We start from the raw sequence: 21,588 nt of genomic DNA on the forward strand, positions 1-21,588 counted from the left end.
GATGAGTTGTATGAGCCCCCAATAAAATGAAAAAAAAATACAATAAAACATACATAGAAATGTGCTTACATACAGGCATGAACATTAAGCAAAAAATGTTGATAGCGGTTAGCTTTTAGTGATGCTATTGCAGATAGTTTTTGATTTTTTAAAAGCTTTGTTTTCCAAATTTCTCACTAAGATCATGTTACTTGGAGATTATATATATTTAGTACTGTTTTGGAGGGACCGTTGTCAGAATAATGTTAGATCACCACTAACTGTCAAATATTTAATGCACACCCAAACAAACCAGATGCTGGCGTGTGGCATCAGTTCATGGTGCCCCCGAGTGTGCCAGCAGAGCTGTGTTCCACAGGGCACCCCATGGCTGCCTTCTCAGAAGCAGGCCACTGGGCCTTTCTTTCAAGATGCCTCGGTGAATTTGAACAACTAACCTATCCATTAGCAGCCGAGCACGTAACCTTCATGCTCCTCTGGGACTCACAGCCCTTCTCCCCCTGCTAAAGAAATTCGCAGCCAGGGAAAATGGCAGTTGGCTAGGTTTATTAGAACACCAAGATTAGGACATTCTAGAGCTCACACCCACATTCTGACGGACTGTTTCTGTTGTCCAGGACAGAGTGCAGGCCAGCCCACTTGGATCCCTCCAGTTGCCTGTCTTGGCAGGGGTGCTGCCAGCGAGACTGGTGCTGTGAAAATGGAGCAATGGTTGTGATTCTGCCCGCTCTGGAAAGTTGCGAAGCCTGGGGCATAAATGTTCTCAGGTCCCACCTGGCTTACAGAAGCCGTACTGTTTTTCTACTTTCTTCTCCCAATTGCTCCGGCAAGTCTCATTCAGACTGCTGCACTGTTTCAGAGTCCCATCCTTGTGAAAGGTATTGACGCCCTTTTCCCCAGCTCCCACTCCCTCTCCCTGCACCCCCACAACTCCCGAGCAGGAGAGAATGCTCTGCTACTGATCCTGCCGCCCACAGGAATCCACTCAGGAGTCTATTTAAGTCGCCATCAGCGTTCGGCATGGTTTCCATAGTTTCTTTACACTGACCAGAGTGTGGTACTACTGTGGGTTGACACACATAAACAGAACCAGCTGAGCAGATGTTTTGTAAAAAAATAAGCGTCGTATTTGAGGAAGCACGAGTTAAGAAATAAAGTGGTGATTTTTTTCACGCCACAAAAGCTTTTCACCAACCTTCAGCACACATTTTTCAGCTCCAGCTCCCGGTCGTGATGCTGGCTAGCTGCTGGAAATGGTGGTAAGCCACAGGGAGGCAGCCCCCCAGCCCTATGGGGCTTAGCATTCATCAGGGAAGACAGTCTTGATTTCTATTGCACCCATGCTTCTCAAGCATTGATGTTTGAGTGTTAAAAAGCGGATTCCGCATTGCCCACAAAGCTTCTGGTGATGCCTGGGCTGCTGACCTGTGGCCACACCGTAGCAAGGTGTTGTGGCAGAGGAAGCAGGGGTTGCTGGGTCAGAGCACCACAAACTAACCTAATGATGGGAGCGAGGCTTCCTGAAGGAAATAGCCATAAATCCAAAAGGTGAGCAAGAGCTAGGCCAGTGGTTCTCAACCTTCCCATGCCTTGACCCTTTAATAGTTCCTCATGTGGTGACCCCCAACCACGAAATTCTTTTTGTTGCTACTTCATAACTGTAATTTTGCTACTGTTATGAATTGGGCGACCCCTGTGAAAGAGTCATTTGACCCCCCCAAAGGGGTCGCGACCCACAGGTTGAGAACTGCTCATCTAGACAGACTGGTATGGAGCTGTTGCTGTGATTCAAGGAACTGTGTCCTTGATTACAGTAATGGAAGTTGTAGTAGTTACAAAATCTAATGTCAACTTGAGGATAGTAAGAGTGAAGGGGTGGAGTCTAGCTGTCAATCAGGGCACAGCTGATGATGCCTCCTTGTGGGCCTGGCCTTCTCATGAGAATTCTAGGAACTTCCAATCTCTCTCTGCCTTCCTCTTCCTGTTGACAAGCCGCATGGAGCCACACCAATGGCAGCCAGATCCCTGGAGATGCATCCCCTATCTTTGGATCCACATGACTTAGCGCCCATTGGCCTGTGATTCTCCTGCATTTTGCATCATTGGACGTGACTACGTGAGTTTAAAGAGTGATTTTGGGACTAGTGTCAGACTTATGGGCTGGGATGTTCTCTCAATATACAATTGCTCTTTAATATAAAGCTTTTTTCTAAGCACGTATGAGTGTCTCTGAATTTGTTTCTCTAGTCAACCGGACTAACATAGAAGTAAAGAGCCAGAGGAGAGGATAAACCAGGGCGATATTTATTAGCTAGTACACATAAGTGTCTATGATTGATTGGAAGAGTTTGGAAAGGGACAGGGAAGGATCACAGATGACACCTGGTTCCTGGCTGGTAGGTGATGAAGCCTTTCACTGAGTTGGGGGCATAGACGCTGCAGCGTTGGGGATACAGCGATGAGTACTGTTTTAGATAACTTGTGTGCGGGTGCCCTTAGGATCCCTGTAGTCTAGCCTGTGGGCCTAGAGGGGAAGCAGGAGGACCTGCTGGAGGGGAAGGTGCTGGGTACCCACAGAGCTTCTAGAGTTGTGTGTCGGGGGATCAGGCGGAGAGTGTATAGAGTGAGAAGAGAAGGGGGCGCAGGCTGGCTACCTGAGAAGCACCTGGTGCTGAAGAGGGGGTGTGCGGAGGAAAGAGGACAAGTACAGGAGGGTCATTGTAGGTGGCCATGGAAGAACTGCCAGCACCGCCCTTGTCGACCTCCTGGCCAGCTTACTAAGCACCCTTCAGGACAGTCATGGCTCAGGGTATAATGTTTGCCTTCCATACAGGAGACCTAGGTTCAATTCTCAACCAATGTGCCCACTGCTACCATTTGTCAGTGGAGGTTTTCGATGCCATGATGCTGAACAGGTGTCATTGGAGCTTTTAGACTAAGAAGCCAAGAAGAAAGGCCTGGCAATCATCTTCTGAAAACTGCATCACAGCAGACTGATCCTCAGCCCATCGCAGGCATGGCGCACGAACAGGCAGCACTTCATTCGATTGTCCCCTAACTTGGCAACTGAGGACAAACAGGTCTGACCTCTCAGTCCCCTCCTACAGGTGTCTGGTTCTTTAATTTTATAATCCCTCCCATTAAGAAGCCAATGATAGCCTATTGATGAGGCCAGAGGCCTTTGGGGGCACCTTAAGTCAACTGGGAATGGTCAGGGACCTGAGGTTCCATCTGGCCTCCAAATGAGTTTCCATCTGTTCTGAGGATGCAGGTTCCCTCCCCCACCTTGTCCCAACAGCGACCCTATATGTCAGGAAAACTACTCCATAGGTTTCTTAGGGTTCCCCATAATTTTCATGAGATCACCAAGCCTTTTTTTAACCCCCAGCCAGCCAAGCACTTGATTACCGAGTCACCAGCCTCTTGTTGAATTGGCTGATGGGGTGCACAGAGCAGCATTGCATACTTGTGGCCTTTCCAGTACTCCTCTCCTTGGTTCCCAGCCTGAGAGGGGGAAGAAAACCAACCTCGTGGTCCTGCTTCCATTGGCGTTTACAGGAGCCTAAACTCACCATTGGAGCCCCTGGGCAGTACAAATGGTTGGAGGTTCGAGTCCACCTAGAGCAGTGGTTCTCAACCGTCCTCATGCCCGACCTTTTCATACTCATGTGTGGTGACCACCCCCACCATAAAGTTATTTTTGTTGCTCCTTCATAAATGTAATTTTGCTACTGTTATTAATCTAGCGATCCCTGTGAAAGGGTCGTTCGAGACCCACAGGTTAAGAACTGCTGACCTAGAGGCACCTAGGGAGACAAGAAGCCTGGCAATAGACTGCTCCAAAACCAGCCACTGCAAAGTTCGACTCAGACACACCTCAGGTCACCATGACTCGCAGTAGACTTCATAGCAACCCCTTGCCCTAAGCCGATCATTACATTAATAATGAGGAAGCGGGGAGAACAACCCCTGTTTTGTCCTACTCTTGACTTTAGTTCCCACCAGTACTCCCATTCCCCTAAAGCTGTTTTCTTCTCTGCTGGGCTGGGAAGAGTAGTTGGATACATGGGCATACCCTGTCCCCCTAGTATGGGGTCGACTGGTGTTCTGGGCACAAGGACAGAGTCCCTCTGGCTGTAGCAGCCCAGACTGACAGGGAGGAGGTGTCCTCAGTCAGAGTCTATGCAGAGAGGCAGGTGTCCTGCAGGAATCTAGGGGAGTAGAGCTTTGGGAGTTAGATACCCAGAGGGTTCTTGGCCCTTCCTCCTGGAATGCCCTCCAAACAATAGAGTTGACCCTAGGGGTTCAGATCTGTTCACTCATTCTGTTTTGTTGTCTCTGGGGGGTAATGCAGCATAGACTGTGGCACCCATTTGTTGTACATTTCACAACCCTCTTGGAAAAATAAGATGAAAACTCTAAACGAGTGGGCATGAGGAAATTTATGACCTCATGAATTTCTGCGTGTGTGTGGTTTGTATGTGTGTAAGGGGAAACTTGGACACACTGGATCCCCTAACTCCCCCCACCCACATTCTCTTAAGACTTTTCCTTCTTATTTTGCTAGCAACCTGTCTGAACTACTTGGCACCAGACGGGGTCTTTGGAGTATGCCTCCGTTTGTAGCTCAACAAAGTATTATGGCCACAGGTCTTGGTTCCTGTTTGTCATCACTGTTTCTCACTCGCTGTTTTCATTCTCCTCCTCCTGGACGTGCCAGCAGAATGCCTTATGGTACCTGTCCTCTGGGAGGCTTTTCCTCCAACAAATGCTAGATTGTTCGCCCTCCCTGGCTTCCCGATTCGCTATCAGTTGTAGCTGCTGATATGAACAGTGTGCGGTCAGCCCAGCACTGCAGGGGGGTGGGGGGAGGAGGGGTGCCCACAGGAACTATGCCATGTCCTAGAATCCTCCCCCAGCTTAATGAAAGAGACTAAACAATTCTTACAAGAATGCTGCCTTGGAAGATAACGGAAACAAGCAGCTGGAGTCCCTCTCTGCCTTGTCCATGCTGGGGTTCCGTCCCTCCCTTCTCGGCTGCTGCCTCCTGTTTTTGTAGATGCTTCCGTCAGATTCTCCCCTGGGAGGTGTGACTCCCCTGCAATGGGGCCAGGTGGGGGACCAGTGCTGTTAAGTGCCTATTATGCATCAGGCTCTGCATTTAATTTTTACAAATAAGCTGTGAGGCTGGCGAGGAAAGAAATGGAGGCATAGACAGATTAGTGAGCTAGTAAGAGGTGTTGGAGCGCAGGTGTGGAACCCCCAAGACCCGGTTCTTCACAGCCAGGCTAGGTCTTCCCCTCTTAGGAATCCTCTTGCTGAACTCTCAGTTTTCTGTGTCCACATCAGTGTCCATGTTAGGCATGTAGCAAATGTCCATTTCTTTACTTCTCTCCCTTCCTTTCCCGGCCTCGGCCCTGCCTACCAGGAAACCGAGGGTTGAGTATGAGGTCTGAGGAAGTGCTTTGCATTCTCTGTAACTTCGAGGATAGATTCAAGTTTATGCCACACCATTTAATGGAGGAAATAATACTTGCACACATGATCCCAAGAAAACAAAGTAGTAAATTCAACACTGCTGGGTTAAGAGATTAAGGCAGGCAGAAGTTGATGTGGAGCTCTGGTGGCACAGCGGCGAAGCGCTTGGCTTCTGACTGGAATCTACCACCCTCAGCGTTCCGCAGCCTCAGTGGATTCTGACCCAGGGGCCCATAGCAGAGTTTTCCAAGGCCGTAGCCCCCAGGGACATCTTTTCTCCCACAGCGAATCTGGTGCGTTTAAATTGCTGACCTTTTGGTTAGCAGCTAAGTGCTTAACCTCCTGTGCCACCAGGGATGCTCCGTGAAGATGATCAACCCCAAACCAAACCCACTGCCATTGAATTGATGGCGATTCTTGACAACACTAGAGGGCAGGGTAGAACTGCTGCTGAGTTTCTGAGAGGAACTTTTTAAGGCAGTAGGAGGCTCCATTTTTTCTCCTGTGGAGTGGCTGTGGTTTTGAACTCAACCTTACAGCTAGCAGCCCCATGGGTAACCACTACACCACCAGGGCTCCTGGAAAGATTATACAAATTAGAAATGATGCAGCAGCGCTACTCTGTCTTGTAGGGTCACTGTGGGTCTGATGGGCATATGTACTCCACAGGAGGACGATGCTTGAACCAGGGGGGATGAATAGGGTTTGGATATGAGTTAATGCATTGATACCATAAGCAGTTACCCCTACCTCTGGCAGTTCTGGTGCTGGGTATGCGACAGGGAAGGCTAAGGAAAGGCATGTGGGAGAAGAAAGAAGCTGAAGTTCAGAGCTGTTACAGGACACTGCGTGCTACTGAGAGGCCAAGGCAGTGGAAGAACTGGCCTTCTTCCTCCAAGGAATATTTTTTAGGAGGAATGAATGAGGGATGGGTGCCAATTGCCAACCATCAATTAGCATCTGTCTTAGATGCACCCTCAGAAATGCTCCAGTCATCTCAGGAAGAAAATTAGCTTTGAAAAGTGTCAAAAGGGCACAGCTTTTCCTGGAGGTCTTCCAGCTTTGTTTTAATTAATCTCACTTCTGAAGCTGTGAGCTCGTAACGGCTCACAGAATCAGAGAGGTCCAGGGGAAAGCACTTATACTGAAAAGGGCAGCACTTACACTGGAGAGGGCGCAATCCTGGCTCCATCAGCGACTTAAAAGATAAACTTTACTCTTTGGGGAAAGTTAGGGCCTTTGACTGCAGTGTTCAGGATGCAGGCTCAATGTTAAAGCTGAAAGGAGCAAAGAGCACACACAGTTCTTGTTCCAGATTCCTCATGGGGGAGAAATGAACCCAGAGAGGCCAAACTCCTCACCTGGGTCAGGGGGTGGCAGGGGTGGGGAGATAGTAGCAGGTGCTGTCACATCGGTTCTGACAGACGCATAAGTACACAGAGTAAACCACTGCTGCTCCTGTGCCACCTGCGAAATTGTTATACTTGGAGCCATTGCTGCAGCCACTCCATCTCCTTGGTGGGCTTCCTCTTTTTTGCTGAGCTCAAACTAGATCTTAGCCTCAAGAACAGTGCGCCAAATGCCTCGGTTTAAAATGAGTAAGCTCTCTACAGATATGAAAAATAGCTCTGGAAGGACACACACAGCAGGGGTTGCCTCTGAGAAGGAATTGAATGAGAAGGGAACCAGGTGTGCAAGAGAGTCAATATCACAGAATACCCTTTCATGTATGTTTTGAATATTGTGCCATGAATGTATTGACCAAATAAAAAATAAATTATTTTTAAAAATTCACTGGAGTCTTGCATATATGTTGCTTTGTTGGAGAAAAAGATGAGGGGTGGGCATTGCCTCATGTTTGTGTAGCAATTATTCTGGAATATAAATAACTCCTAGCAGGAAGCTTGAATACTTTGGAAGTCGTGTTGCCAGTTGGTTACAACCTTATGGCTGAAACAAGAAGAGCCTCCTGGATTATTCCGGAGTCCCAATTTCCTGCCAACTCTGTGGCCGATGCTGGCAGGATAAAACCTAGAGAAACAAAAATCCATTAGTGATTTCATTCATTTCAGAGGATGTCATTGTTAACAAACCTTGATGGAAAGGTCTCCTTTAGCCAAAACTCTACCCTTTCCAAGACAGCAGAAGATACAAAGGCAGGAATCCAGTATCTTATTCACCAGTAAGAAGTGCCTTCAGGGGGCAAAGCCTTGTTCTAGGTGGTGAACCTGGCTGCACTTGACACCAAGGAACGGTCGCCCAGTCAAAGAGATGAACATTCCTGTGTGCCAGGGCAATGTTAAAGTAAAACCCCTGACCATTTTCTGGAACCTTTCCAGATGTAGTATTATTGTCAGAGGGCGGCCTGTGAGGTATTCCACTGAGGCTTAATGCATCAATCATCTAGGAGCAAGTCAGAACAAACTGGCTCCACTTCTCAAGTGGATTTTTCTATTGGAGTTCTAAGTTTAAACTTCAGTTGGCATGAAAAATAAGATTTGGCGTGTGTGTTAGACTTAAAAAAGAAAACTAGGACAATCCTGTCACTTCTTTTGTAATCGATTGCTTCTGTGGCTGTGGAGGCCTTGCTGTGTGGGGCACAGATGTGAGGTTTTCTTTCTACTATGGGGTACTGGTGGACACAAATAGTATTAGATGATGGATGGCTAACCTAGTCTGGAGCCTAGGTCTCCAAACTCAGAGATCATTGCAATCACCCGGGATCTGGTGCAACTACAAATTCCCAGGGGCTATTTGCAACCTAATGAACCAGAATTTCTAGGGAGAGGAGCCCAAGTTGGAGCAATATTCCCAGTCCCTGACCTCCTGAAGCATATGGCCAATAAGTCTTCCTGATTCCAACAAAGGAGCTTGAAATTCACATACTACTGTTTGTGTAGATCAGTCCCTAATCCCATATCACCCTATGTTTACTAAAATAGAAATTCATCTTCCAGTTCTGAGGGTAAATTATTTTCCTGTTGGGAGTATTAAGCAGCCTGGAAGCATAAGTTTTGATAATGAACCCAGAAACTTGGGTTCCAGTACCAGCTGGACCAGTTACTGGCTATGTAACCTTAGGGAAGCAATTTAGCCCTTCTGTAATTTCCCCATCTGAAAAATGAGAATAAGATTATATTGCATGTGTTTACATGAGATGTACTCCCACACAATACACGTTCTATAAAGGGTCCCTGTTGTTATGAATAGGATCAGGAAGACACAAGAAAACCTCAGGACCATGTGTTAATTGAGCAAGTCTAGGTGCTAACACTGCCGTGTACAGCTGTTCTCTTGCACGCAATCTAATTGACATTCGTACCGGGGTATACGTCCTCAATAAAAACTGAATGAATGAATGAACAACTGAAGTCTCTGGAAATCAAGAGATTCAGATAGGGAAGACTAGTGACCTAGAATGTCGTTACTGAGCCTCCCCCCCCCCCCCCCAGTAAGTTAGCTCACTGGATTTCTTTAACCCCTTCAGGTTTCAATGAATTTAAACTATACTGGTGGCATAAGGCCACTTCAGGCCTCATCATGTAGTTTCGAAATCAGATAAAATGCTGGAGGTGAACATCTCTAAACGGAACAGCTGCAAACGTAAAAGGGGCTCGGCGTCGGACGGCCCACGCCCACGCTCGGGCGGCTGGCACCGAGCGCCCTCTCCACCCACTCTTCCTAGTTTTTCGCGGCGACCCGCCTCTCAGGCGTCACGTGACAGGGGTGCCCAGTCAGGCCGAGCTCCTGATTGGCCCGACTGAAAAGCGCCTCGCGATTGGCCAGCGGCTGGCGGGCCCCCGCCTCCCTCCCTCCTCCTTGCCGCGGCCCACGTGAGGGGGGCGAGTCACGCGATTTCCGGGAACCCGTCAGGAAGGACATAAACAAAACAAACCCGAGGCAGCATGGAGAGGGGCCGAGGCCCCTGCAGCGAAACCGGACCTAGTCCCTGAGCCTCCTCCACACCCACAGGTGAGCGCCGCCGCCCGCCGCCCAGAGGCGGCGGGGCCAGGGCTGGGGGGCGAGCCTGGCGGGGGACGGAGGAGAGTCGCTGGCCTAGGAGCAGTGCCCGGGCCCTGGGCCGGTGGGGGCCGGGCCCAGGGCCCAGAGTGGGGGCGCGCGGGCCGCAGACCACCGCCCGCCGGTCACGGGGGCATCCGCTCCCCTCCCCCCGCCGCTCCCCCTCCCCGACCCGGGACGGTTACATAAAAGCTCGGGGCGGCCCGAGAAGGAACCGCGGGCTGGGCCGGGAGTGGGCAGTGCCGGGCGTTAGCCCGACCAGGCTGCCGGGCCCTTCCCCGCTGCCTCCGAGCCCGGGGCCGCGGCTGCCGGCAACCGGCCTGTCAGAGAAGCGAGCGGGTGGGAGGGGCCGGCGAGGGGAGGGGAGGCGGGCTGGCGGGGGAGGAGGAGAGAGAGGGGCGTGTGAGGAAGGGCCGGGGCCGCCGAGCTTGGGAGCCAGGCCGGCCGGAGGCACGGACTGGGATGGAGTGAGGTTGGCATCCAGGCAGGGAGTCTCAGGGGGACCTGCTCCCCCCTCCGCACCCCAGAGACGAGAGACGGGCCTCCCTCTCGGGATTTGTTTATATGCTTTCTCAAGGTAGCTTGAAGCGGCTCGGAGGCGGCGCCCTCAACTTTGAGTGGCAGAGTGTGTTGTCCAATGGGGCAGGCGGACGGAGGCTGCTACGCCAATGGGCGCGGAGGAGGCGGGGCCTCGCGGCTCCGGGGTTTGGCTGCCCCGGGAGTGGGCCGGGCGGGGCAGCCATGTTAGATGGGAGGGGACCCGTGGTGGTGGGTCACTGAGAGGGGAGGAGACGGGGCAAAGGGCGAGAGAGCCGGGCCGGGGGCGTTTTGGGTGTCCGAAGGCCAGTCCCATCGGACCAGGAAGTAGCACTGGGAAACCCGACCCCGACCCACCACTCTCGTCGCCCGAGCCCAGGAGGCAGGGAAGTACCGAGAGGGCAGACCAGCCGCCGCCGGGGGTGGTTCCGAGGGACTGGATGGAGCTCAGTCTCTGCATTCTCCCTCTTGCTTGGCCCTACGCTTCCTCCTCTGACCAATTCGACCGCCAGCCCCAGTAATTGCCTTCCTTTAACCCAAGAAAACAAACCTTTCTGCTGTTTCTGTGCGGACTTGAACCCAAAGGAGGTACTTGGAAACTAGCGGTCTGAATTTCTGCATCAGGCCTCAGATAGAGAGGTAGGCAGTGCAGGGGAGTTCTGCTTTTCTGGATTTTGCAAAGAGAAAACCCGAACCGAGAAAGATGTGAAAGTTGAGGCCTGGGTGGGGTTTTCCAGATTTTCGCCAGGATGCCTTCTAAATCTTCTGCTCCCGCTTGACTTAGCAATTTGCCCGTCTCTATTACTAGTTCACAAAAAGCAACTTCATGAGGAAACTGAGCCCTAAGAAAATTACTTAGGTTTGAAGGTACTTTATAACATGTCTTGCAGGTGAGAAATTAGATCAAGGTCTTGACTTAATTTTTGTTGAAAGGCTTCTGTGTAAAACCTTGTGGTCTGTAGTTAACTGGTTATAACTTGATTGTATTTTAAAACTTTCCGTTGCCTTTTAATGCAAAATAGGAGAAACACATACGATGAAGAGGCGTGATAATCTGAGTAATTAGAAAACCACTGGTTTAATTTAACGGTAGAGTTGTGGTTATTTTGACCACAGGTTGGCCTTGTTAAATGCTTGCTGTCGAGTTAGGTTGACATCAGCTTACAACCTGTGACAACATTGGCATTGCCAAAGTTATCAGGCTGTTTTTGCATCTTGGGTTAAGTATTTAGGGTGGGGACATAACCTCTGGTATATTTTTCAAAGGCTGTTGAATTGACTGTCTTGAAGAATTGGCATTCTCTCCTATTGTGTTAACTGGAGAGAAATGAAACTTGGCAAATGCTACATTGATTTTTGCATTTGACCAGTTGACTCAGTTCTGTTAAGATGTAAAAAGTATAATCAATGATTAAATCACTAAATAGATTTAAGTAGGACTATGATAGGACATAAAAATATTAACTTCTTACTAGGTTTTACAGTATTGTTACTTTCTGATCCCTGTGTCCTAACAAAGACATAATTAATACTTATTCATGGCCATTTACATTTTTGTATTGGTTGATAAATTCAGTTATCATTGCTAATTTAATAGAATATTCTGTTATCCTACGACTGGAAAACAGATCTGACAACTTATTTGGCTCTGGTTCTTTTATATGACTGGCATAGCAGCTTTAAAGAGCTCTGGTGGCGCAGTGGCTGGTGCCTTGGCCGACTAACTGCAAAGTTAGCAGTTAGAAACCACCCGCTGCTCCTAGGGAGAAAGATGAAGCTTTCTACTCTGACTGGGACGAGTTACAGTCTCAGAAACCCACAGGGACAGTTCTACCCTGTAGAACTCGATAGTAGTGAGTTTGTTTTTCTTAGTTTGGTGGTTAAGCACGTATCTCATTGAAAGGTCTGGTTGGAACCCACTAGCTGTTCCTTGGGAGAAAGATGTGGCAGTCGGTTACTATAAACCTGCTGGGACAGTTTATTCTGAGTTATTCTAATTCATTGTGAGTTAAAATCGCTTCAGCGCAATGAGTTTTAGGGGAGGCATAGAAGAGGTTAAATACATCCAGAAGAAGGTTTTGGGAAGATGCCACTTATCCCATTGCCAGTCTACAAGGCAGGTAAAAGCAAACTTGTGCAAGGACAGTGTCTTAGTTTACTGATGGGTTGTGTGTGATTCTCATGTGCTTGCGTATGGAAGAGGAGTAAGTATTAAACCACATGTCTGTTGTGGTTAACTATATACAAGCACAATAAAAGGACTGTGTTGCACAGGTTCTAAAAGATTAAGAGCTAAAGTCACATTTTCTTTTTAAAGTATTTTGATGAAGACTGGCAGTTACATGATTTGTAATGAATTAGCGGAAGTTTCTTTTTATTAAAAGATCATTTTATCAGGGGCTCTTACAGCTTATAACAATCCATACATCAGTTATATCAAGCATATTTGTACAAATGTTGCCATCATCATTTTCTAGACATTTACTTTCTGTTGAGCCCTTGGTATCAGCTCTTTTTTCCCTCACCCCCCACCGTCCTTCTGTGTGCCTTGATAAATTATAAATAATTATTTTCATATTTTATACTAACTGCTGTCTCCCTTCCCCCACGGTTTCTATTGTTGGTCCCCCTGGAAGGATGGTTATGTGTCCATCATTGTGATTGGTTCCCCTTCTTCCCCTCCTCTCCCCACTTTCCTCCCACCTTTCTGGTGTACCTACTCCCATTTCTGTTCCTGGATTTCATGTGTTGTGAGCTCTTATCTCTTACCTGTGCCTGTGCACATGCTCAAGTCTGGCCCGCAGTGAAAGGCAGTACTGGGGTCATGATAGTGGGGGGTGAGGAAGCCTCAAGGAACCAGAGGAGTATTGTGTGTTTCATCAATGCTTTACTGCACCCTGGTTTATTTACAGCACAGGTTTATTTCCATGTGAATTTGTACTTGGATGTTTGGGGAAGGAATTCCTTGGCTCTTCCATCATATTCAATAGCTCATTGCAGGGTAGCTAAGCTGTTAGTCCAATTATAATTGTCATATCATTGGTTCTGAATTATTTTAATTTTTTTTGAATTGTTTTAAATTTTATATCAGCAGATTTTTTCTTAATGGGTCAAATCAAATAGGAAATCCTTAGACTTTGTGGGTCATATAAGAATCCTTGTGTGTTGGAAACAGTTTGCATTTGACTGCTAAATTAGAGATTGGCAGTGCAAACCCACCCAAATGGCACCACAGAAGTAAGGTCTGGTGTTAGGTTTCCACAAAGATTAACCCACTGCTGTCAAGTTGATTCAAACTCAGCAACTTTATAGGGCAGAGTAGAACTGCTTGAGACCATACATCTCTAAGGAGCAGACAGCCTCACACCTCAAGGAGCAGCTGGTGGGTTTGAACCTACCTGTGATTGGGAGCCCAGTGTTTAACCTACTGTGTGACTAGGACTGCTTTTCTATAAAGATTGCAGTAAGAAAGCCCCTTGTAGTGATTCTACTCTGTAATGGAGTTGCTTTGAGTTCGAATTGACTTAAACACAGTGGGTTTGGGCTTTCGTGGAATATGTGTCATAACTAACCAACTCTAATGGGAGCATAGAAATAATCAACTATGTTTGAGGCTGTATTCCATTTAAATATTATTTACAAGAACAGACTGAGGCTGAGTTCGACTTAGGACCATAATTTATTCTGAAGTCACTTGAAAAGTACTTGTTAGGTACAGTTAGTAGGTTCTAACCTAGTGCATAACAGAAGGAAGCACTGCCCAGTCCTATGCCATCCTCACCATTGTTGCTATGCCCATTGTTACAGCCACAGTGTCAGTCCATCGCACCTGAGTGTCTTCCTCATTTTTGCTGCCCTTCTATTTCACCAAGCATGATAGATCTTTTTTTAAGAGTCTTAGAAAACACCTTTATTTTAATTTTTACTCTTATAAAACATAAGTGTGGTTGAAACATTAGCATGGTTGAACAGGGTTAAATAATTATACAAGGCTTCTTAAAAAGTACAGTTTTGTTGCACACTGAGACATTTCCTTCTTCCTAGATTAAAATTATTGTAGGTCCCTCCCCCCACCCCCCAGCCAGATCTTTGGCTATTTGCCACTGGAATTCCAAATGATAATCTTATATGGTTAGAGTTTTCCATTTGAGGCATTATATTGACTTCACAAAATAGAAGATGGGATTTTGTTTTATTCAATGCCTTCTGTTAACATTAATCGTTGTTTCTTAATGTCATATGGCCCACTATTTTATACTTCTCTACCATCTATTTTGATTGGATCACAGCTCATTCTTAGAAGAAATACAAACAGAATCCTCTTTAGAAGCATGGAAGATGAGATCTCAACTCAATTTCTTTAGATACATCATCAGAAAAATTCAGAAACTAGAAAAAGGCAAGGTGACTAGTAAATTGTGGGCCAGTGATAATTAAGAAAATCATCACTGGTCTATACTGAATTAGAAGTCGCAATAACGAACTCAACAGGATATGGAAATGTCTCATTCTTGATAGATCCTTTTTAAGGAACAAGCTACTCTCCTGGTAGCTTGTTCAAAGTACACGAGCTGAAGTCTTATCAGTCTTACTTTTTAAAAAAATCATTTTATTAGGGGCTCATACAACTCATCACAATCTATACATCAGTTGTGTAAAGCACATTTTTACTTTCTCATCATTCTCAAAACATTTGCTCTTCACTTATGATGCCCCTGGCATCAGCTTCTCATTTTCCCCCTTCCCTCCCTGCTCCCCCTCCCTCATGAACCCTAGATAATTTATAAATTATTGTTTTGTCATATCTTGCACTGTCCGACATCTCCCTTCACCCATCAATCTTACTTCTAAGGAGCTCTCTGGCTATACTTCTTACAACACAGATTTGCCTGTTGGCTTCTGGCAGTTCATGGTATTGTCAATATTCTTTGCCAGCACTACAATTATTTGTGAAGATATTGTAGTATATAAATACCTGCTTCATTTCAAGCAATAGTGAAGTACCTGCAGAATGGACTCGTGAAAAATTTTTAGTCCAAGAGCATCAGGCAACATTGTATTCTATTTACTTCATTTACATATAGATGTTTTCCTGAAAAGCTGTTTCAAGCCAACTTTGGTATACTGGTAGGGTGGAATCCCACCATGGCAACCTCATGCATATAAGAGAACTGTGCTCAAAGTGTTGTTTTTTTAACCATTCAACAATGTCTTTTATTACATATGAGGGGAGTCTCCCCCCATTATTTCCTTAATCTCTCCATGCACAAGCAAATTTAAGGGTACTGTCTAGTACATTTGCACTAGCTGACCTGATCATTGCCTAGAGAAACGATACGTATTCCTGAAAGCATGCTTAACCAGGAGGCCAATTCATCTGCCAACCACCGAGAACATATAGATGGACGTGATAGACTGTCCCCCATCCGAACTTTCATTCACCACCATTCGATAACCCTTGTTCAGGCCCAGGTCAGCTGCACACTTCTTGCCAACAATCATTAAATGTCCAAGGAGACTTTCATCCTCATCATCTGCAACAGAAATCTGGGAAATGTACCTATCACCAGAAAATGTGTTGGTGCTTGTGGGGAAATGTCATGAAAAGCAAGGCACCGGTCATCCTCAAAACTGATTTTGGCTGGGATTTCTTTGAGGATGATCTTTCCGAAGATTGTGTTGCCGCCAGGTCGGGTGACAGAGCCTTGGCGAACTCATCTGCCATCTCAACCTCTCGGGAGCCGGTGGGAGGCGGGAGGCGGGAGGCGGGAGGCGGGGTCTCCAAGTGTTTTCAAAAGACTTATTTTCTGGAAGTGTATTGCCAGCCTTTTCTTCTGCTGCAACTCTGAGTAGACTCAAACTTCCAGCCTTTCTGTGCTTTAACTGTACCACCGAAAGACTTCAGTATCAATATATTACTTCATATTAATTTAAAGTAAATTTTATTTGAGATGAATTTTCATTGAAAAACATTGGCTATGGTACCTGAAGAAGCCCTGGTGGCATAGTGATTAAACATTGTGCTGCTGACCTCAAGATCAGCACTTTGAAGCCACCGCCTGCTTTGGAGATGGAAAGATGGGGCTTTCTACTCCAGTAAAGACAGTCTTGAAAACTCAGTGGGGCAATTCTACCCTGTCCTATAGGGTCTCTTGAGTCAGCATGGTCTTGATGGTAGTAAGTACTGTTTGGTTTTAGGGCACCTGCAAAGCCGTAATATACTCAAACTATGGTTCTATTACTGTTTAAAAGTTGATTGGGCAGATCCTAACAACTGACAGCTGCTTTGAGAAAAGCTAGCCAAGTGATTGTTCAACATACTTAGCTCTTATATGCAGATATAAAGTGAATTTAGGAGTCAGGTTGCTTGTGCCATTGGTTGAGTGTTTGTAGGATTACCTAAAGAGAAGAGGTGTTTTGTGTTGTTTCCAAAAAGGGCTGAAAAAGATAAAACTTGCCCTTTCCTCCATTATTTCAAGTGGAAGCATACGTTTTAAAAATGTGTTGACCTCTTTGAACTGAAAAGTAACCCAGTGACTGCTCCATTTATTAATTTGTAGAGATGGGGATTAATGCTGCTTTCCAACTCTCAGAAGGATATTGGGAATTTTTAAGATGTGTTCTCAAGCTCTTGGTACTTTGAATATGCTAGTCGTTCAGGCTCCATGGGACCATCTTTAAAATCTTTACTTTCTCATTCCTCTTTGCTTCGTGTGCACTCAGTTCATCTTTAGTAGCCCTCACCCCACCCCCCCACCCCACCCCCACACACACCCTCAGAATGTGAGCTTCCTTAGGTCAGAGTCTGCCTCATTTTTATAGCCTCAGTGCCTAACACTATACCTAACACCTTTTACTGTTTGAAAGTGTTTTCAGCAGAGGAGTGACTTGCTAAGGACAGCTTATCTGAAAGATATTAAAGTCTGCCATTAATAGAGATGTTGGGTGTTTCTTAGTTGGCAGGTGAGTTTCCTCAAAGAGCAATCATATGCTCAAACCAAAAAGCTTACATTCTAAATTAAAGCAGCTTGTAGAGAAGCTATTTTGATGATGTCCAAAAGTCCCTTGGATTATATTCTTAGTTTGTTTTCACATAAAGTCCCATCATGTACAAAAGAAAAGTTATACTTCATCCTTTGGATTGTCAGTAGCTCTTGCCACCCTTGCCCTTTGGGTATCTGGCAAAGGTGAATAGAGTTGCTTATTTCTTAAAGGTTTGTTTTAATTGTTCATCTGCATTGTAGGACCCCTTTTGGGAGGAAACACTGTAAAATACATAGTCACTATGAGTAGACAGCACCTAACCACCCCCCACTCCATCCCCCACCCACACAGTCACTATGAGTCAACAGCACCTAAACACACACACACACACACACCACCCACCCACCCCACCCCACCCCCGCGGTCAAGTTGATTCTGACTCATAGTGCCCCTGTAGGGCAGTGTAGGACAGCCTCTTTGGGTTTTCAAGACTGTAACTCTTTACATGGGATAAAAAGCTACATCTTTCTCCATTGGAGCAGCTAGTGGTTTCTGACTGCTAATCTTTCAGTTAGACCATCACAACCCTGCACGCTACCATGGCTCCTAATAACAGCAACGTTCTTGCTAATAAGTCAGATTCACCCTGGTGGACTATGCTAGATTAGGAGAAGAGATTTAATGCTGGGGACCGACTGCGGGATACTTATAGCTCTGTTCCATTGCTAACCCTTGTATGTCTTTACCAGTTGTGACCTTTCTTCCAAAATCTGTATTGGAACTCTGCTCCCTAAATGACTTTCCAGCTTACCATTCTTGCTAACCAGGACAATGCAGATCATCCCATCATTCTGCCTTTTGTATAACTTTTTTTGCAAAGTCATATGTGTGCTTGTTAGATGCCCTTAAGTCAGTTACAACTAATAGCAACCCTATTCACAACAGACCAAAGCACTGTCTGGCCCTTTGCCACCCTCACTATCACTCTTATGCTTGAGACACTAGTCTCAAGCCAGCCAGTGTATCATTCATTCCATTGCCTCGAGGGTCATCTTTTCCACTGGCTCACCCCGAAGCATGACATCCTTCTCTAGGGGCAGAATCCCTCCGGATAACATATCCAAAGTACATGAGATGAAGTCGCACTATCCTTGTTTTAAAGGAGTATACAGCTGTATTTCTTCCAAATGTATTAGTTCTTCTGGCATGTTCAGTATTCTTCAAACACCATAAGGCAAATGCATCAATTTTTCTCCAGTCTTCCTTATTATTCATTGTCCAGCTTTCACCTGTGTAAGAAGCGATTGAAAATATGGTGTAAGTTAAGTGCACTTTACACATCAAAGTGTGACATCTTTTTTAACATTTTAGAGAGGTCATTCATAGCAAATCTGAGGCAGGTTATGTCCATTGCTGCTTCCATGGTATTGATTGTGGACCCAATCCATAATTACTTAATTTGGGATATTAGTGAGTTTGAGCTCTTGTGGCATAGTTGGTAAGGGTGTTGGGCTACTAAATACAAAGGCAGCAGTTTGAAACCACCAGCTGCTGCTCATGGGACAAAGGCTTGGCTTTCTACTCCTGTAAAGTTTCTTGTCTGCCAGTTTTCTTCATTTGCTTGCTGTGCATTTATTTTCCTCAGCATAATGAATTTTCTTTAGATGTTTTCAGGTATTATTTCATAGAGGAAGTTCCCTCTTTAATTGCCACTTTATTCTTGATGGAACTGCATTCTTTTCTAATGCAGGCTTTTCCTTTGCCGAAAAATCTGAAGCGTTAACAGAAGTAAAACTTACAAAAGGTCATGGGTGGTATGAGAAGGAATTAGGGGTAGGGTGGATATACTCTTTTTGAAAATAGTCTGTAGTTTAGGAATTGGCTCACTGTAGAATTTCTTCCAAGAGCATAGCTTGTACTATTCTGCTTATGTGGTATGAAACAAAATAGACCTGTACTGTTTTTACTATGGTTTTTTGTCCTTAGTATGAAATCTATGGTGCTGCCCATAGACTAGTCGAGGAGACAGACATTGCAGGTCAGCATTATCACATTATTTCAAAACAAACTGTCTTGTGAGTCTCGAAGGGTGCCGTGAGCTCCATGTGTAAATGCTGGAGAAGCTTTACAGAAAAGTGGCATTTGAACTGGATTTGGAAAACTAGTCAAAGTGTTCTAGTCTAGATCAAGGAGGTATGAAACATAAGCAAAGTGTGTGGGGTTCAGGGAAGGTATGAGAAGACGCAGACTAAGGCAGTGTGAAGGGAGCATGGGAGAGGAGGCAGAGGAGAGACTGATTTGTGAAATTTAGGCAGTTTGAACTTTTGTGTGATCATCTTGTCCTTTGATTCCCCTGGGCCAGCTCATGCTGTCAGGTCTCTCCCAATCTCTTCTCTGTTGCTCTGCGTTTGGATGTATGGTCTTTTTCCTCCCTAGCTCTTTTTAATAGCCCTTTGTCATGATCGTGCCTAACCTTTTCCTTCTTCTCTTCTAGTCTGTTGGCACCAAGGGAAGTGCTCTTGCCTTTATTACACCTATCTGATTCCTTTCCGTCTCATACTCCCTTTGACCTTCACTTTCCCACTTCCTTTGCTTTCTTCAACAACAACAACCAACAGTCTTTCATACTATCAGCTTTTTTTTTGCATGTGAAATAATGTAGTAAACCCATGTGTTTATTACTTCTCTGGAAATCTAAGCCCAACTAGTCTTTGATACCTAGCCAAGTACTAATTATCCATCTGTCTAAATTTCTGTTAATGGAGCATTTTCCCGTGTTTTCAAATATGTCACTGCTTGTGGTCTACGGTGCAGAATATGAGTATGTATCTACTTCAGAAGTAGAATTTCTGAAGTGCCTTAAAATTGCTCTGTATTAGATTCAGTTCAAGTCTTTATTCTTCTGAAGCTTTCCCAAACATTCTCTGGTAGACTTGTGGTTTTTCTCTGTAGTTTTATAGTATTTTTAAAATGTCTTTTTAAATATCAGTTTTATTGAGGTTTAATTTACATAAAGTGAAATCTGTCCAGCTCAAATGTGTAGTTTGAGCTTGAACAAATTATGCCGACATCTAACTAGCACAACAGAGACATAGAATTTTTGCATCCTGTAAAGTTTCCTCCTGCCCCATTGCAATCTATTTCCACCCCTCAGCCTCACTTACTGAGTTGTTCTATGACAGCTTTTGCTTTTTTAGAATTTCACATAAATGGAATCATGCAGTCTTTTGAGTTTGACTTAACATAGTGTTTTTAAAATTTACCTGTGATGTTTCGTATATCAATAGTTGATTCCCATTTATTGTGAACATACATGCACAATATCTTTCTTTAACAGCTCCACAGTGGTTAGCCACACTAATCAAAAGAATAGAGGTTTGACTCCATCAGCTGCTCCATGGGAGAAAAATAATGGCAACTTTTGGGGCAGTTCTGCTTTGTCTTATAGGGTCAGTACGAGTTGGAATTGACTGATGGCAATGGGTTTGGTTTTTCTGAACGTTAACTACCCATTTGGAAGCTAGTGTTCCTTGGTGGTGCAAAACATTAATGCCCTCCATTCCTAACCAAAAGGTTGGAGCTCGGAGGCAACCCAGAAGCACCTTAAAAGAAAGGTCTGGTGATCTCCTTGTAAGAAATCAACTACTGAAAACACAGAAGAGTGCAGTTTACTTTGACACACCTGGGGTTGCCTTAAGTGAAACTTCTCTCAATGGCAGCTGTTTGTTATTTTTGGAGGTGGAGTGGAAGAGTGGTTAAGAGTGAAAGCCCTCAAGCTAGCTAAATTTCCAGCCAAGTATTTGCTAACTCGGTGGTTTTGAGCATCACTGAGTTCAGATTCCCCATCTGTAAAGTGGGATTAGAACAGTTGAAGAGCATATGCCTGTTAAATTTGTTTTGTTTAGTTCAGTTGGTTCTCTTACCAGATAAAATGTTGCCATATCTGATTTCATTTTTCCCCAAAGTTTGATCTGAAACCAGGAATCACTGGCAATTAAAAAAATAAAAAGACTGTGAAGCACAATGTGTGGGTTGAACAGAACCCATCTGTGGGCATTGATTGTGGCTGCAGGCCATCATGGGACCACTGCTTTAAACCTACAGTTAACTTATCTAGCTTTAAAATGTCCTGAACTAGAGGAGAGAACTCATTAGATCTGGATTACCTTTGTTTTACTAGTTGTACAAACTCATAAGTTAAAACCAACAAATCACTACAAATGGATTTTAGTCTTTCCTCTTGATTGGGGAGATATCAAGAATCCTGAATTCCTGACAGAGAATTAAATCAAGTTCTGTTTTTTCTTTGTATTTCTTGTCTGCTAACTGCTGATTCTATCCAGAGTTGGACTCCTTGGTTGATTTATTATGAGTCCCTTTGAAACAAAAATAAACTGTGTGTGTGTGTTATTGGATATAAAAGTGACTTTTATGTAAGACCAATACTGTAAGTTGCCCAGAATCTTTGGTGAAACTAGAGTAACTATAACAAGGTGATAATTTGCATGTAAGAGCAATAATCTCCCTGAAGAGGCCCTTTCCCTTTGTAATTTCACTGTCAGTTCTTTA

The 21,588-nt window shown here is 45.2% G+C and overlaps 1 protein-coding gene and 1 pseudogene across 5 annotated transcripts in view; one reads left to right on the forward strand and one right to left on the reverse strand.

Annotated features, from left to right (window-relative positions):
- The first annotated feature begins 9,314 nt into the window (after positions 1-9,314).
- The window catches only part of CREBRF (CREB3 regulatory factor), a 69,028-nt gene continuing 56,754 nt past the window's right edge, over positions 9,315-21,588 (forward strand). Inside the window, exon 1 of one of the 5 annotated variants that reach the window (XM_075541960.1) lies at positions 9,315-9,450. The gene's annotated coding sequence lies outside the window, so the exon portion shown is untranslated. Of the gene's footprint in view, positions 9,451-9,929; positions 10,076-10,277; positions 10,675-10,777; positions 10,926-21,588 lie in introns of those variants that run through there. The other 4 variants (XM_075541962.1, XM_075541959.1, XM_075541961.1 and 1 more) reach the window with 4 other exon arrangements.
- LOC142441129 (adenosine 5'-monophosphoramidase HINT1 pseudogene) lies at positions 15,392-15,760 on the reverse strand (annotated as a pseudogene).

Source organism: Tenrec ecaudatus, chromosome 2, assembly GCF_050624435.1.
Source record: "Tenrec ecaudatus isolate mTenEca1 chromosome 2, mTenEca1.hap1, whole genome shotgun sequence".
Lineage (NCBI taxonomy): Eukaryota > Metazoa > Chordata > Mammalia > Afrosoricida > Tenrecidae > Tenrec > Tenrec ecaudatus.